This window comes from Onychostruthus taczanowskii, unplaced genomic scaffold, assembly GCF_017590055.1.
Source record: "Onychostruthus taczanowskii isolate IOZ18803 unplaced genomic scaffold, ASM1759005v1 scaffold13, whole genome shotgun sequence".
Taxonomy (NCBI): domain Eukaryota; kingdom Metazoa; phylum Chordata; class Aves; order Passeriformes; family Passeridae; genus Onychostruthus; species Onychostruthus taczanowskii.
In genome coordinates, this window is record NW_024498462.1 from 11,236,469 (window position 1) to 11,253,857 (window position 17,389).

Below are 17,389 nucleotides of genomic sequence, written 5' to 3' on the forward strand. Positions count from 1 at the left end.
GGATTTAAACTGTTCTCCAGATTTTCCTTTTCTTGCAGGAAAGAAATCTGAACAATTAATTAATTAATTAGATAGACACGGGAATGTATTTTACCCCACAAATTTTGCCCTGGCTGTCACCTGGCTCTCTGCTGCTCCCTGGGACCATTGCTTCTGTCCCAGCACTGCGTGGCTGTAACTCCACCTACCCAATTCCACCACTCCAGAGGAAAGGAGCAACTATTAATACATCATGCAGCACTAGCAATTGCCACTTTTTGGTGAAATTCTGAGCTGGTAGCTCTTTGCCCCAGATGTTTAACTCTAGGAAGTGCAAAACACCACTGGTAATCCAAGCTCCTACCTAAACTGAAAGCATAGGCATAAAATAATTAAACTGGCTCTTCCCAAACCTTTATTTAATGTAAGTTATAGTCTTTTTCTCCTTCCTGTGGTGGTCTAAGGGCAGAGAGGTGAGGTTTGGAGGGAGTGTTATGACTTTTATAAGCTGGAGCAGCCTGGCTGGAAGGAGAGGGACAAGCTCCCAGGCACACAAGGACACACACACTCTAAATAATTTATAAGTCTGTTGACAACTCCAAGTTGTGCCATGTGTTATTTTGATACCTTACTCTTCAAACGCATAATGCCCCTCTCTGTCAACTCTCAAGCTCTCCTGTGCCCCAAAGCTTGTTCATTTTTTCCACCCCTAGCAGCCAGTCTAAGAAAAGATTGTCCCTCACCCTGCAGATTCGGCCTCTTGAGAACAATGTGGGCTTCTAAATGTCACCTGCCCCTGGTCACGTTTAGACCTTGGCTGCTTTACAAGGCCAGCCCGAGCTGTAAAGAATTTCCACTGCTAGGGGGCTGCTGCTACTGCTCTGTGCAGAAAATAAATGCATAAACACAGAAACACTATGAAATATATAATGGCTTATAACAGATTATGGTTTTCTTTTCCTTAGCAAAAATATCTTCAATTCATAAGGGAAATATTTCTATTAGTGTTTATCCCTTAAACACGGCCAAGGAAAATATTTGGAGAGAAAAATCTCTTGAAGACACCACAGTTCTTTTGTATCTTTAGTTTTCAGCCCGTCACTCACATTGTTTCTCCTCAGTCAGCTCAACAGACTAATTCTATTTAATCCTTTTCTTTTTATATGTAAAATGATACAGTTTAATGCTCCACAGTTTAATATCTGTGAAGTTTTATCTTTATTTGTTTGGGAAATTTGAGTCAGATACTCACCTACTGTAATTTCCCAAGAACAAACAAATGAAAAAGGGCAGTCCATTTTCATGCAAATCCAGCCAGCTGTTTAGCTCGGCCTGCCCTTGCCTTCTGATGTGAGGATCTGCATAAAAACCAAAGTGGAGATATGATAAAATATAAAAGGCTGACAATAACATGCAAATCGAAATCAGTCATTGGAAAACTGTGGACTCATTGTCATCAAAAGAATTAGGTGGCAGAACAAAACAAAAGAGCCCAGCTGATAAAAGTAACTATGGCACGATGGCTTTAAAATCTACAGATTTCTTATACCACAAAGAAAATTGAAATTAAACACCTCTCTAGACTGCCTGCTTTTAATCTTTTCCTTCTGAGCTGCTTCCTGACATATTCTCTGTTAACTTTTTATCAAAGGTCATTTATAATCATATTTCAGAGATAAAATAAAAATAAAATTGCATTTATTTGCAAAGTTTTAATCAAGTGCCTAGAAATAAAAATAAAAAAAAGCAACAAAGCCCAACAAAAATAAGCAGCTGAACTCTGAGAACTGTAGTCCAGACACACTAAAATATTTACAGAAAATATTAGTGGCCCCTTATGTTTCAAACCTAGAACTTTTGGGTATAATTTTGCTGTCATTTAGACTTCGAGTTAAATTTGATGATGAATTTTGAGTGGTTTTGAGGCCACACAAAACAACAGCAAATCTCTGAGTTCTGAGATCCCATGAAGCAAAGATGGTGCCAGAGGGTCTCTTACAAGGATTAGTTTCTATATATGAGAATATCCTCACGTTTAGAAAGCTGAGGAAGTACTTCAGTGATTTCTTAGAAGAATTTTCTGGAAATCTTCAACAAAGTATTCAACTTGGTTTAAAGTTTTCTTACTAATCTTGTTCCTTCCTCATAGATAAAACATGGATTTCCAATGCAACATATTTTCTTTACAGAGGAATAAAACCAGTTCCCCAAAAATTCCAAAATATTTTCATAATGAGGCCACCCTAAGAACTGAAATTTAAGAATTTCACTCTGAAGTTAAAAATGAAATAAATTTAGTTTTTGTTTTTCTTTGTATAGATATTTAATTTATATTGATGGGATTGGGGTTTTCTTTTAGAGACAACATCAAGAAGTTGGTTGTAAAAAGAGAACCAAAAATAAGAAATTTAAAAGTATGTTAAAAGGCAGTTTTTCAGTTCATGTGGATACTGGGCTAAAAATTGCTAAAAACTGGGCTAAAAATTGCTAATTCCACATACTGAAACACTCAGTAGCTGAGAAATGCTGGAACTAAAGGTCCCTCTGCAACTCTAATTTGGCCCTTGCCTGTCTTCACCATGATGTGGTTGTTAATTACTTGCTCACACACAGCCTTGATTTTTTTTTTTTTGCCAGAGAAACCCAGGCTCATAAGTGCCCAGGGATGACAGTGCATGGAAATAAATCAGGATTTTTATTTTGCTGCTGTCTGTAGTTGGTGGGTACAACGTAAATCAAGGAATTGTAAAGTGTGTTGGGTTGGATGAGTCCTTAAAGCCCATCCAGTCCCACCCCTGCCATGGGCAGGGACAACTTCCACTGTCCCAGGTTGCTCCCTGTCCAATCTTGGGCACTTCCAGGGACCAGTGACCTCACAGTCAAGATTTCCTTTCTATGAATGAATGAAGGTGAATGAAGCCAGAAAGATAAAAACCAATTTATTGGTGCTTTGCAAATATCTTTTATCTCAGTGCCTGATTACGAACGTGTAAAATGGAGCCAACCCTCCATGAAAGGAGGAGATTCCTCACTAATCCTACACAAACAATTAGCAAAGATCTGTTCTTTGTAAAGAGCACTGGGGAGAGGGTCAGGGGAAAATCCAGGAGGAAAAGTCCAAAATTTGGACAGCGTTTGGGAAATAACAGGTGATGAGCATGAGAAAACCACACTTGCTGGAAGAAAAGGAGAGACCATTCTGTAGGATCCTGGAATCAATAAGGTTGGAAAAGACCTTTGAGATCATCAAGTCCAACCGTCAACTCAACAACCTCAACATGGTCACCACCAACCCATGTCCTCAAGGGCCACATCCACAGTTTTTGGACAATTCCAAGGAAAGATAACCCCATCTCTTCCGTGGCTCCCGGTTCTAATGCTTTACAACAAAGAAATTCTTCCTAATATCCAATCTGAACTCGTCCCTGTGACATTTGAGGCTGTTTGCTCTCATCCTGTCAATTGTCACCAGGGAGCAGAGCCCGACCCCGCCTTGTCCCTCCCTCCTGTCAGGGAGGTACAGATCAGTCGGGTCTCCCTTGAACCTCCTTTTCTCCAGACTGAGCAACCCCACAACCCATTTTACTGCACAGCACAGAACAGAAGCCATACAAATATATAAAAATATAAAAAAATGTATCTGTAATAGCATTTTCTGACTTTTCAGCCCCTAACTTCCCAACCTTTGCATTCCATTGCTCTCTTTCAAATGCAATTCCCCAAACGACAAACAAGCCGAGCCTGAAAAGTGTTCAGCCTGCAGGACCAGACGACCTTCCTTCACTTCATCAGCAAAACTGGGACCTCTAGACTTGTTCTGCCACCTCCTGTGCCCGAGCTCCCCACGCACTCCGTGACAGCAAGCAGCTTTTTGTCCGTGCCCCGCTGCTCCAGACACGGAAAAGACACAATTTGCCAGCGTTTGCACAAACATTCAGCACCGAGAAAATAATGCTCAGTTGTGTGGGGTTTGTGCTGTCCCTGAATCAGCAGGAGGTGACCCCAGAGCAGAGGGAGAAGCGTTCTCTGCTCGTCTCCTCCGGTGTGGCCGCACCACGGGATGCTCCGTATGGGCGTCGCATCCGCGCTCGGAACTGCGAGGAGACGGATCAGCCTCGGTGCAGATGGACTCAGCAAGTGCAAACAGATTTTTAACATGCCTATAAAGTGGGGCACAGGAGGGTTTTTTGACAAGAACAGGGAAAAAAAAAAGAAGCAAGCGTCAAGTAATGAAGTACCTGCTCCATGCCTGAAGGAACTGGAGCTGCTCGGGAAAATTATTATAATTTTGAAGACTGTGAAAGAACACGCATTCCCACAATCTCTTTAAAAAAAAAAAAAAAAAAAAAGGAGGAAAAAATCTTACTCATTTTAGCAAAAAGAGTCTGAAAAACTGTTCGACTCACAGCTGGCACAGAAAATATCACCTCCAGCATTTGAAGTCTGCCAAAACTCCAGGCAGATTCCAGCGGGGAGTTAAACATGGAGCGTTGGGCAGCTAAACCAGCACAGAGCCTGTCACTGCTGCAGAGGAGATGCTTCAGGAGCAGGGAGATAAGAGGGGCTGGGAATTTATGAAGATGAATTGTTCCCAGCCGTGGTGTGATATCTCTGGCCAGCTAATTTTGATGAGGATTGTGAAGGCTTTGGTTCTCATCCCTCAGGGAGGAAAATCCCCCTGCTGAGGGTTATCCCTGGAGGTGATGGAGAAGGGTGATTGTGGTGCCCATGGAAGCAGAGCCCCCAGGCAGGGTGGAATCAGATCAAAGGACAAGGAAGAGGTTCCAAGGTCTCCCTGGTGCCTTCTCTTCTCCAGGTGAACACCCCCAGCTCTCCCAGCCTGGCTCCAGAGGGGTTCCAGCCCTTGGAGCAGCTCTGTTGCCTCCTCCTCATCCTTCTGCTGTTGGACCCAGGGCTGGGGCAGCTCTGCAGGTGGGATCTCACCTGAGCGGGGCAGAGGGGCAGAATCCCACTCTTCCTGCTGGCCCCACTGAGGAGGAGCCCAGGACATGAGGGGGATTCTGGGATCCAGGGCCCACGGCTGGGACTTGCAGAGCTTCTCATACACCACCACCTCCCAGTTTTTCTCCTCAGGGTTGCTCTCCATACATTCCCTGTTCAGCTGGGATTTGTGCTTGGGATTGCCCTGACCCAGGGCAGCACCTTGCACTGGTTGAGCTCCATGAGGTTTGCATGGCATGATGCTTTAGATAAGCCAGGCATGGTGGAAGGAAAGATATCCTTCCTTCCTGAGGATCCTAGAGGATCATCTCAGACCTAAACAGTCTCCATCTCCTCTTCTCTGACTGGTTTATCTTTGCCAGGTTTGTGGAAGATTCCCTGTTCTTTCAGCCAGCCAATGATTTTGCTGGAGTAAGAACAAACATCACTTTAATTGTGCACAGTTATCACTGAAATCTGTTCCTTAAACCAGGATTTCAGGAATCATGACTCAAGCTTCAGGAAAGAATGAAATTAGCTCCAAACTCAGAATACTTTAACAAAAATAAGTGATTAAGTTTTTTTTTTTCTTTGTTTGTTTGGGTTTTTTTGGGGTTTTTTTGTTGAAGCTTCAGGAAATAATGAGATTAGCTCCAAACTCAGAATATTTTAACAAAAATAAGTGATGAAGTTTTGGTGGTTTTTTTTGGTTTTTTTTTTTTTTTTTTTTTAATTTGAAAGCAGTAAGCTAACAACTCACTTTTCCACTTTTTTCATGGAAAACAGGAATTCCCAGCCCACCGTTGCTCAGCAAAGAGAGTTTCAAACAGCCAGTGGGTGTGGGTGGTTACAATGCCCCCACATTTGAACCCTGAACTTGGTGCAAAATTTAGCACTAAGTTCATGTCCTTGTGCACTTATCCAAACCAAGCCAGGCACCCAAAACCTCTCCAATTATCCCCAATACCTTTGGTGACTCACAGAGGTTCATCGGTGCCACAGGAGCATCATGAGGGCTCGAGCAGACCAAAACATTTCAAAAGCAGCACGAGCTGACACAAATGCTCAGCCCTGAAAATAAGTAATTTAGCAGTAAGTACATTTTTCTTGTCGTTGAGAACAACATGAAAGTTCTGTGTCAGTTTTTATCCTCCAGATGTGTTCCTAATGTTGTCATCGATAGCAGCACTTAGTATTATACCATTTTAATAGAAAAAAATATTCAACTCCTATTTTGAACTTTTTAATCTTTCCCTATGTGCCAGAAAGTAGAATAACTAAAGCTTATCTATTTATGCCTGTGCCTAAATCTTCAATGCATATATAAATTTAAATCTCATTACACTATAACACACTGCTTTAGAAATAGGGATACATTTTAAGAGTCTGCTACACATTTTTATCAAACAGAGGGACTTAATTTTTATTTTTCTTCCACATAAAGCCAGCGAAATCCTGCATGTTAATACTTCAAGAAAATAAACTTGTGTAAAGATTTGCCTATCCAAAGTACAGTATAATTTAAATTTAAATCCCTCAGAAACCCAAAGCACTGTGTTTATAATATGAGAACAGCGGGCAGTCATGCCCTTGACTGGAGGGCATGTCAGCCAGTCCTCTCCTTCCCTGCAAAACCATCAGGCTGGCAGTAGTGACAGATGAACAGCTTACCATTAATTTCTCCTCTTTCATGCCTTCAATCCAAATGGTGCATATTCTCCACAGGGAGGCATCAAGGTCTTTGCCTTTATTTCTCTTGCATACTCGCACTGACTTATAAATCAAGTGCAGATAAGAAGAGAGGGCAAATATCAATCTTTTTTTTTCTTTTTTTTTTTCCTGGCCAGTGCCCACTGGCACAAAACTGAGCTTTGACTGAAAGGTTCTTCAAATCTTTCTGTGATTCATAGGCAAGGGAGTGCTCGGCGAGGACAAAACAACAAAGGAAATTTGAGAGAGAGGATTTGTATATCTTGGCTTATAAATTAGAAGGCTCCTCTCCATGATGTTTAAATATGGGTTCCCAAAAAAAAAAAAAAAAAAAAAAAAAAAGAAAGAAAAAGAAAAAAAAAAAGTTGTTATTACTTTAATGAAAAAATCTTTGTGGAATATAAAGCAGGCAGTCACTGGAGCAGCTCTAATCAGCATGTGGTGTTTTCCCCAAACAGGCTGACTTTTGGGGGGGCATCTCTTTGCCACTGAAGCAATTCAATCCTTCAAAACAAAGTGTCTTTTGCTGTTACTTTGCAGCATTAATTATTAGGTTTTGTTTCTCTATAAAAAAGAAAAAAATGTAAGAAATCTTATTTCAATTTAAAATACAAAGAACCAGATCTACATTCTGTGCCAACCAGTGGAGATCCACGGGCTCTTGTGCAGCTCTGCTGATTGACAGTCAGTGGAAAATTGTCCCCCAATGTTTTTTAAGCTCAGTGGTTTATTAACTATATTTTCTTTCAAGCTGCTGCTGCATCTTCCAAAGTTCAAAGAAAAAGTATTTTTATATATTGTTTAAACCAAGTTTCAAAAATCATCTTAGTTTGCTGTGATTTGGGTGGTTCACTAGAGACTCAGATGCTAATTCTGGAACCAACCTGCCAATGCAATGAGGGACGTGGGTCTTCCTCCTCTGGCTCTCTTATTTTCTTTTGGTGCATTACCAGAAGAATTTTCTCTTCAGTTGCAATAAATTGATCTTGCATTTAAAACATATATTAAATCATTGGTGTGAGTGATGCAACATTATTACATGTCAGGAAAAAAATCTATATTATGATAGTTGTTGACAAATGATAATATTATTTTCCGGCTAAGCATGAGGTGTTAATGCTGCTAAATGGCTGCAAATGTTGATGTTAAAGGCTGCCTGCTGGCCATTTCCAGGTGACATATCTGGGGATTTGGGGCTATTTCATTTTCCAGCCTTTTTTAAGGCTTCAGGCCCCATCCATAAATTACAGCTGATGACAAAAGTGGAAGCTAACAGTGGCAAAATTAGGCCCACAGGCAAAATAATTATATATACAGCCTTTAGCAGTGAGGGAGAAAGCCATCAATCAGCCCCCAATTATTCACTAGTTAATCAGCTCTGCCCTTCCTTTATTGAAGGGTTACAGTGTAATTAAGTTGGCAGCATCCTTTTAATTCATCAAACATACAACACATGGCGGTGTTTGCTGCAATCAGGGGACAGCACCTTTGTGTGCCTGACCTCGCACTGCTGTAGGAGAGGGGGGAAACTTCAGAGGGAAGAGAGAGACAATTTCTGGGAGAGCAGAGCAGCCCCCAGCCCTGCAGGGTGGGCAGGCTCTGGCAGCACGTGAGGAACACGTGCCTGCACCCAGCAGTGAACCCAGCGGGGGCAAGCACTGCCAAAAACTTGTGGTTAATGGGCTTGGTCACTCATCACCCTGGGCAGGGGCTTCTAGACCATGGCACTTAAGGATGTAACACCCTTGTGCCTCTCCCCAGCAATCCTGCTCTGATAAGGAGAGCCAAGCAACCCTCTGGGATCCCTGGATCCATGGTGGACCCACCACCAGGCACAGGTTGGCCCCTTCCAGGCCAGCAGAGCAAACAGCCAATGGATTCTTTCCTCCATGAAATATTTTTGTGGAAACCACGTTTCGGGGAACCACAAAAGCAGTTTTTTTTGAAGGCAACATGGAGTTTGTATGCTCTCTCAAATTAGTGACACTGGATTTTGATATTATACAGCAGATTGGTATTTTCAGTGGCTTTTTGCCAGTAAGGAAGTATTTGGGCATTGATTTTTATCTCATTAGTAATGGAAATGACTCAAAATCCTGCACTTTTCTCTCTGTACTAAATTTTAACCTGTGGATGCCCTCAATGGCTTCGACTTCTGTCTTTGTATGTAAACCCCAGTAATGCCATTTATTGTGAGTGTCATTTCCTTCCTATATTTACCTGACCATAAATCTGCTTTCCTGCCACATATACTTCCTGCTCACGGCATCCTTGGAGAGGCTGAATGTCCTAAGTGTCCTTCCTACCTTGCAGAATAGACACAGAATTATTTATTCATAAACAAGCTCCGTGTTTCTAACCTGCTTGTAATAATGAAGTTTTATACAATCATTGGCTCTACCGATGATTCAGGCAAACAAACTCAAACCCCTCAACATCTGCACGTGCTGGGACTCTCAATGTTCAGAAGCTTTGGCTTTTGGACAAAAATCTTTTTTGCTCTCACATGAAAAGTAAAAGACCATTGTCCTTCTGGACACTTTTGAATAGTTGTTTTACCTCATTCAATTGGATTGAAGACCTTGGGATTTTCTCATTATTTAGCAAAATAACTTTCCTGAAAACAGGAATTATAATGATATTTCATTCTGTTTTGGGGTGTTTTTCTTTGGAGGAGAAGCACACACACACAGGAATTATACCTCTACCCACAAATCTCCAAGATACCAAGTGCAAAGTCTTGGCCCAGTCTGGCCAAAACTTCCAGCAGCTCCAGCAGCGATCCCACCTGGACCTTGCCCTCTCCATTTGCCCATTACTTGGAGTCTCACCAGGAATGTTTGACAACATCTGTGCTATTCTCACTTTCAGCACTTTTGCCCCACCAGACCCCATATTCCAGCAGCTTCCCAGTGTCCCACATTCCCTGGAGCAGGGAGCTCAGACCAAGAGATGAAGACAGAAGGTGGAAGCATTGTCCCTCCTGGCCCGGAGCTCTGCTCATCTTGTTAACAACACAGGCTCCCCCAGCACCTGGGGAACCTGATGTTCTGAAGTCACTTTGGCTTTTCAACCACTAAATACCCATCTGTCTGACTGTTCTAGTCTAGGAGTGAGCTTGGTTTGCCAGATGCCAGGAGAGAAGACCTCTCACCAACAGAGGTGAGTGTCATTTCCGACTCCAATCTCCTTTTTCTCCCTTTTCCTCCCAGTACTGGAACCTGAACTGAGCCACCCAACATCATCAACTACCAAAGAACCTGCCCCAGCAAAGAAATTTGTGTTAAATAACTGTTCTGTTCTTGCTAAACACACCAGTATTTGACTATTTATTTGTCTGCTGGTTGTACTCACACATCTCTTTACTCTTGGGGGATTTTTTTTCATGACAGAAGCTCGGGCTGCACAATTTAGATCCTGCATTATCTCAATGTCAATAAGTATCATCTTCTCCTAAAGAAAACACGTGCCATATTGCAAGTCAACCTCAGTCATAACTCAACACAATCATGTCATAATATAATTTTATACAATGAGATTGTATCTGTTGTTATTGAGGGTCATTGAATTCCGTCTGTCAGGGTGATGTTATTGAATAGGTTCAAGTAATAGTTTGTGCTGATTATCAGAAAATATGTTTAAAACTGTCACTATGTTTATATCTTTCAGGGTTGCATTTGAATTATGCAGATAAACGGGATCAAGAGGTGTAATGCAGCAAAGAACAACTCTTGATAGGAGCTGCAGAATTAAGTTTATATGAAATTTTCTGAGAAAAAGGGACTTCGTACATGCTGGGTCTGCTTAAAATGTAAAAGACTGAATATAAAAAAAAGCACATTTAGGTTTCTAGGTGCTAAGCCTGAAGTGCATTCTTAGATGACAAACAATAACAAAAAAAAATCTTCAGTGTGCACATGAGCAAGAATAATATTTTACAGATGTAATAATTCGATTTTTTTAAAAATTATGCCAACACATCAGGTCAAGATGGTCAGGGAAAACAATTTCTGTGGACAAGATTCATATTAAAAAGCTGCCAGCTGCAATTTTAAGTCCTGCAATAAAAAAAAAATTCCTAAGAGTGAGTAAGAATGTAAACCACATCATATTTTTTTCCTAACTACCTAATTTTGTCATTTTAATATACAATTTAAAATTCATTGCATTGCGGTTAATTACATAAATTATCCACTTTAAAAAAAAAAAAAAAAAGACAATCCAGTGTGTCTACTGGAGCTGAACATGGCAGCCCTGGTTGCAATTGTATATTTTTGAAATTTGAATAATTTGAATAATGTTTTGTTCTGACATATTTTCCAATGCAAATATTTTAGTCATTTTCCTATGAGCATGTTCATTTTTTCATGGACAATTTTAAGTAAGAAGATAACAAACCCTAAGAAAACACAAATTATGTGGGAATTTATTCTCTTGATGATTTAGCTTAGATTATAGTGAGCTATAGCAAGAAGAAGCACCAGCACTGCCCCTGGGGTTTTAGTTAAGACTGAACTTTGGTTAAACTCACAATTTTTCTGTAGGTGGTAAGAATAACACCCTCTTGCTCAAAAGAATTTGGAAGAGTCCTCTCTAGCTGCTATTTTTTAATGATAACTCTTCCTAAAATTAAAATTATGTATTGCATTGCTTAAAGAAATTAAAAATAAAATATGAAAGTTCAGTCACATTCAAGTTTTATATAATCAAGAATAGATCTTGCTTAAGGTCTCTGTCTGGGTATTCATATTTCCTTACACAGAACATCAAAGGAATTCAACTGCACTTACTCATAGTTCCCAAGATAACTTTGGAACTAAATACATTTTCTGTGGTAGAGATATTGGGAGTAGAGTGGAATTAGAGGACAAGATTCCTTGGAGCCAAACTCATGACTCCTCTCTCCTCCCCACAAAAACTCATTCAGCCACCTATCAATAGCCTAGAACAGAGATTTTTTTTGGAATGGTTATGAAAACAAAACCTTTGATCAGTCTGGAAATCGGATATTTGGAATAACCTCTGAGCAGGAACAAGCACTGAAAATCATGCTTTTGCATAGACAAAAAAAAATCTACTTTAAACCTGACTTTCTAAGCAACACAACTTGAAATAATTGAGGAAAAATCAGCTTCCTTACAGAGAAACGAGAAAGAGAAAACCAGACTTAGATGTGGAAGGGGATTCTTTGCTTTGATTAGCACATGAGGTGGAAGGTGATCCTCGAGGCATGAAGGGGTTTTTTTGCACAGCAAAATTTCCTACTTTCCCATTGAAAAAATACTCTTTTGTCCATGATCTGTACCAAAACCCAGACTCCAGGAAATGCATCTGTAAAAGGATAAGAGCTGCAATAACTGTGTGGAATGAGCATCTCAACAGCCCAAAGTTGCACCACACCATTCCAATTTGGCATGATCCATGTCTGGGAATATCAGACATCAGCAGAACAATGAAAGAGGAGACAATGAAAGAAGGCAGAAAACTTTGCATTCTTACCACATAAATTCCAAGGGGAATATTAAGTTGAAAAACAACATTTTATATAAAATGTTTGCACTGCTCTTGAGCGAGGATTTTTCTTTGCATTCACCCTGCAAGATCGTGGCTCAGACTAATGCATTAGATTCATTTATTTTGTTGTGGAGCTAATGGGATGAAGATAAAGTGACTTCCAGGCAGAAAACCTTGTTAATCAAAACCAATTTGGGCCACTTGTACATGTTGTTCTGACTTCCTGAGTTGGAACATCCATTTTTTTACCAGAAACGCAGATGTCTGCAATGAAAAAATGAACTGGAGCTTGTGTTTCATTTTTGGGCAACTACTTAGACTATGTAAATGTTTTTATCTGAGATATCACCTATAGACAGATTTTTCTTCCCTCAAACAAAAGCTCTTTATATTTGGGAAAGACTTCTTTCTATTTAAAGGCTATTTTCAAGATGTGTTTATGATTGGATTCAGTCCTTGATATATTTTGCAGAATTTTGAGTTACTTGGTGGCCTACTGGAAACCAAATTCACATCCTGGAAAGAAGAAAATGGACAAAAAAATTCCTAAAAGGTGTTTAAAACAGAATGTGGATGTTTGTGATTCCTTAATAATTGGTAGCTTGATGGTTGTAATAGGTTATTTGAAGAAAAAAAGTGCCCCCATGGGAGAAGGCACCAGAATGAAGTGACCAATAAACATTTTGACCTCTTGCCATGTTTTCCACAAATTATTAAGAATGTGTGCCAAAATAAAAGGCAGTGGAAGTGAGACAGTTAATGTTAATACAAAGCAACAATCACTAATGAAGCATTCAAATGTTTGTGAGTGAGAAGGAAATGTAAATTTACCAGGGACATTTATTAGCAGTAGGAGCAGAAAGGTGTTGAAATCTTGCATTTGTGTAAAAAATGCTTGACAGTAGCTCCCAGCACTAAATCTCTCCCCCCTTCTACACACCAGGGCCTGGATTTGCCTTGATTTCTCTTTACCCTGTTTCTTGGGAAGTAGAGAGGCTGTACTAAGCAGACCAGAGTACAGCAGCAGCAAATTTAACTCCTTTAAGCCTCCCTGCACCATTTTTCTTTGTAAATTCAGACAAACCACTGGTCAGATTGTCCAGGTTCAACTAGACATTCGTGAAGCTCTTTAGACCCAGGGTTTAGGCCTCCATCTATTTATAGTTCCTCAATGCTTGGTTAAAATCTCCCAGAAAACCTAAAATTCTGCTTGAAGAGGGAGTAAATTAAGTCAACAGAAAGTTTTGCACAGTTTCAGATGAATTATTAAATCACCTTCTGCAGTGCACAGCAAGAAACCCAAAACTGCCCTTGGGATTTCAAACTCCAGTGAGCTTGGTCAGTGCTCTGCATCCCTAACAAGCCTTGCAGTCAGACCAAGGGACTTCTTTGTGGGACTTTTTTTTCCATGCACCATCTGGTAAACACATCCCTTTTTATCCCACTTACTTTTGTTTGCATGGTCCATGTATTTCTTTATCTGTATTTTCAGATGCTGTTAAACTCCCTCAGTATTTCTGAGGGAAGTCTGAAATTCAATAACTCGGTATTCCCGAGGCAACCTGCAATAACAACCAGCTCAGGATTGTAAAGGATCCTTGGTCAGGAAAGGGATTTCGTTTCTAGTGGGCAATTGCAAACAACAAGGGAAATATTATTTTTTTAAATTAAGATAAATACCTTAATGGTGTACTATTAAAATAATGTGCCCAGTTTACACAGACCTGAAAAAAGAGGTTCCTATCAAGTTTTCCCTCTTCGGGGATATGCTCTTGTTACCCACACAGGAACATTAATCACACTGAGGCTGCCTGGTGGAGCCACACTGGAAAAACGGTCCCTTTGTCCCCATCCAGCCAAAGTCCCTTTTCTTCACACCCACCAACTTCCCTCTCCTCAGCTCCTCCCCAATGGCCACTTCATTGTGGGGATGCAAGGCATGGGAGGCAGCTCTTCCTGCTCTCCTGAGCTGCAGTAATTTACTCTTCCATCATCTCCAAACCTCTGTACGCATCTGTAAATGCCGTGAAAATGCTGCTCCTGGACCCACCTCTGCCAGCCCAGCACGGTGCAGGAACTTCTCTAGAGCGAGGACTACAAGGCCAATAATCACAGAATCATGGAATTATTGAGGTTGGAAAAGACCTTTGAGATCATTGAGTCCAACCTGTGACCCAACACCACCTTGTCACCCAGATCATGGCACTGAGTGCCACATCCAGACTTTTCTTAAACACCTCCAGGGATGGGCACTCCACCACCTCCCTGGGCAGCCCCTTTCAATGCCCAATCACCCTTTCTGTGAAGAATTTCTTCCTATTGTCCAGCCTAAACCTCTTATGGGACCACATTGGACCAGATAGAGAAAAAAATCAAGAGGTGGATCCAAGAATTGCATTTCTGTGAGGAGCTGCACGTTGACCTCAGGCATGGAGAGATGTAAAGCCGGTGCTGTGGGTGATGTGCCAGCACCAGGAGCACAGCCAGGTTTGTGGGTCAACATCTTGACACAAAGCTGCCGTGGTAGATCCTGTCACACACTTGTACAGCTCTCATTTAGCAGGTGGAATAGCAAAGAATATAAATAACCAGCTCTGAAAGCAACAGTCCTGTCCTCTATTCTGCAGGTCATGCTACTTCTCTACCCTACGCAAGGCAATGAGAAAATAATGACATGCAATATAGTTAAAAGTGAATGCCTTCATCCTTTTGTTGTTTATCAGTTAACAAAATGACATTATAGAGATGCTTTATGTATTTATTGAAGGGCTGGGAACATCTATCAAAGCTCATTTTAGCTATTGTTAACGCCATCAGACTTGTTCTCTTCTGCCACGAGCTGGAGCAAGACTGTCAGCGAGAGATGACTGATATAGGCAAATGATTTTGCATCATTTGAGATACATACAGAAATATAATCATACCCAAGGTCAAACATTAGAGAAAGGTTGGGCATTTGGGGCAATGAAAGCAATGCTGTCAGATATTGAAATCTCAGCAGGAGATTCAGCTCCATTAAAACTGAATACACAATTACTTTCAGCTTGCTACTTTCCATGCATGTATAACTAGTTTGTTCATCTTGGTGCCCCCTGCGTTAGGCAGAAAAGGTAAGGTTTGAATATTTGGAGGGATGGGAATGGTACCTCTTTCACAGGAGTGATAAAATGACTTCATAATACCCATGCAACTAGTGCATCACTTCAACAATTAATCTGCCTTGAAGAGCAGACCTCAGTGCTAGAAGGAACTGGCTCTGCCCAGGTATCTTGGAATTCCCCACAAGTATTTGGCTGAATTTATGTGAGTCCAGAAGATGCTCCTTTGGTGGCCAGGAAAGGAACACTGAGGTGCCTGCCAAGCAATGCCAATGGAATTGCACAAGGAAGAAAGAACCAAAGGAAAGAAACAAGAGGAGAAACGAATGAAGGCTCATTCGGAAAATGAATTGTAAGTAGATATTAAAAACAGCAAAGGAGAAAAGTGGTGGGAAGGGCTTCACTCAGATTGGGAATTGCAATTGGGAATTGTTTTGAAATTCAGCTGTTTCCAAAAGCTTCAGTTATCCATAAATTGTGCAGGAAGGAGAGAAACTCCACGTGCACGTGGCTACTTGTGCTACTCTCTGCCACTTAATGCAGCCCTGAGGAGACACTTCCAGCCTGAGAGATGCCCCACCAGCTTCAAAAAACAAATATTTATTTAAAAATTCATGTTTTTAAGGGATGTTCCCTCAAAATCCAGACTTTATCCAAGACAGCACTAGCTCAAGTATCATTCAGGCATTTCCAGCTCTGAGATCAGAGATTTTGGGATTTCAGGATCAGGCTAAAGTGATAAGTGATATATAAAATGATAAATTTTCTGATTTGGCCCCAAATATTAAATAATTCTTGTAATATTGGGAAGATTTTGCATTCCCATGTGCTTTTTTTATTTCTGAAAGGTCTGCACTGAACCTCAAAAAGTAACAACATCAAAGTTTTGAATTTTATGGAAAACCCAACCTACTGATAATTTTCAACTCACATTTCCACATTATTAATCTTATGAAGTTTCATCTAAGATTGAATTATATGGTTATAAACTTCCTCGTATTGATGTCAGCCACCAAAAATATTCAGTTTATCTTATCTGTGTCCTTCATAACAACATTTCCTGATCTGTTTGGGGTCATGAGTACCCATGTGATGTGTAGTGCCAGGAACACATAAATAATTGCTTTTACTCTCTGATTTTGACACAGTACCATGCAGAGTTCATGCAAATTAATTTCTAATATTACACTCAAAATTTTTAATTCACATGGAATTTTTAAGGAGTAAACACTACTAATAAATAATATGGATTAATACTGAATAGTTTTGCTATTTATTGAAGTTTCAATAAATAAAAAATATCCACATGGTGCCCTTCAACTCTTTGAATATGATAAGTAGCTAGATCTACATTCCCAGCTCCAAATACCAAGGAATTGTTGGGAATGTAATTTCTCATTCCCTGCTAACACATTTGTTCTCTACTTGCCAAGACTGTGAGGCACTGACTAAATAAAAAAAAAAAAAATCAAAACTTTAAATGTGGGATTAATGAGAAACACTATTAATTTTTTTAGAAATTTCTATCTATGCAGACTTTTTTCTCCTTGCAGTTTGGAGAACCTGGATCCCACTGGCACACAGGGAATGTGTCACTTGCCCAGTAATTCTGAATTTCCCACACTTTTCACATCAGCCTCCTCCAGGGAGCATCTCTGGGCCCAGGGCTCCCCAAGCATCACCTGTCCCAGGTGGGACCTGTGTTGTCCTCTCTGGGTTCTGGGTGGGAAGGCTGAGCTTCCCTCACACCACACTGCAAACCCTCCCCACGCTAACCCAGTGTTTCTTTCTGAACAAATTATTAAAAGGCACAAAAAGCAAAAATTCTGCCCTTTAAAGGCATAAAACCATTGTCGTGCAACATCTCCTGGAAGAACAAACCTTCTTGGCCACGTCCCCCAGCAGCACAAGAGGAAGTGGTGCACACTCACATCTCCTGGTTCCAGACAGTGTCTCCAGCCACAGCTGCTCCAGCCCATCCCCTTTTTCTTTGGGAAGCCTCTGGAGATAAAATGAAACAACAATGAAAATAGCAAATTCTTTGAGGTTGTCCTGCTCCCTGAGGACCTGAGTCACATGTGTAAACGTGTACATGCATGCACACACATGTGCAGGAGAGGGATCACACAAAGCATTGGTAGAGCAGC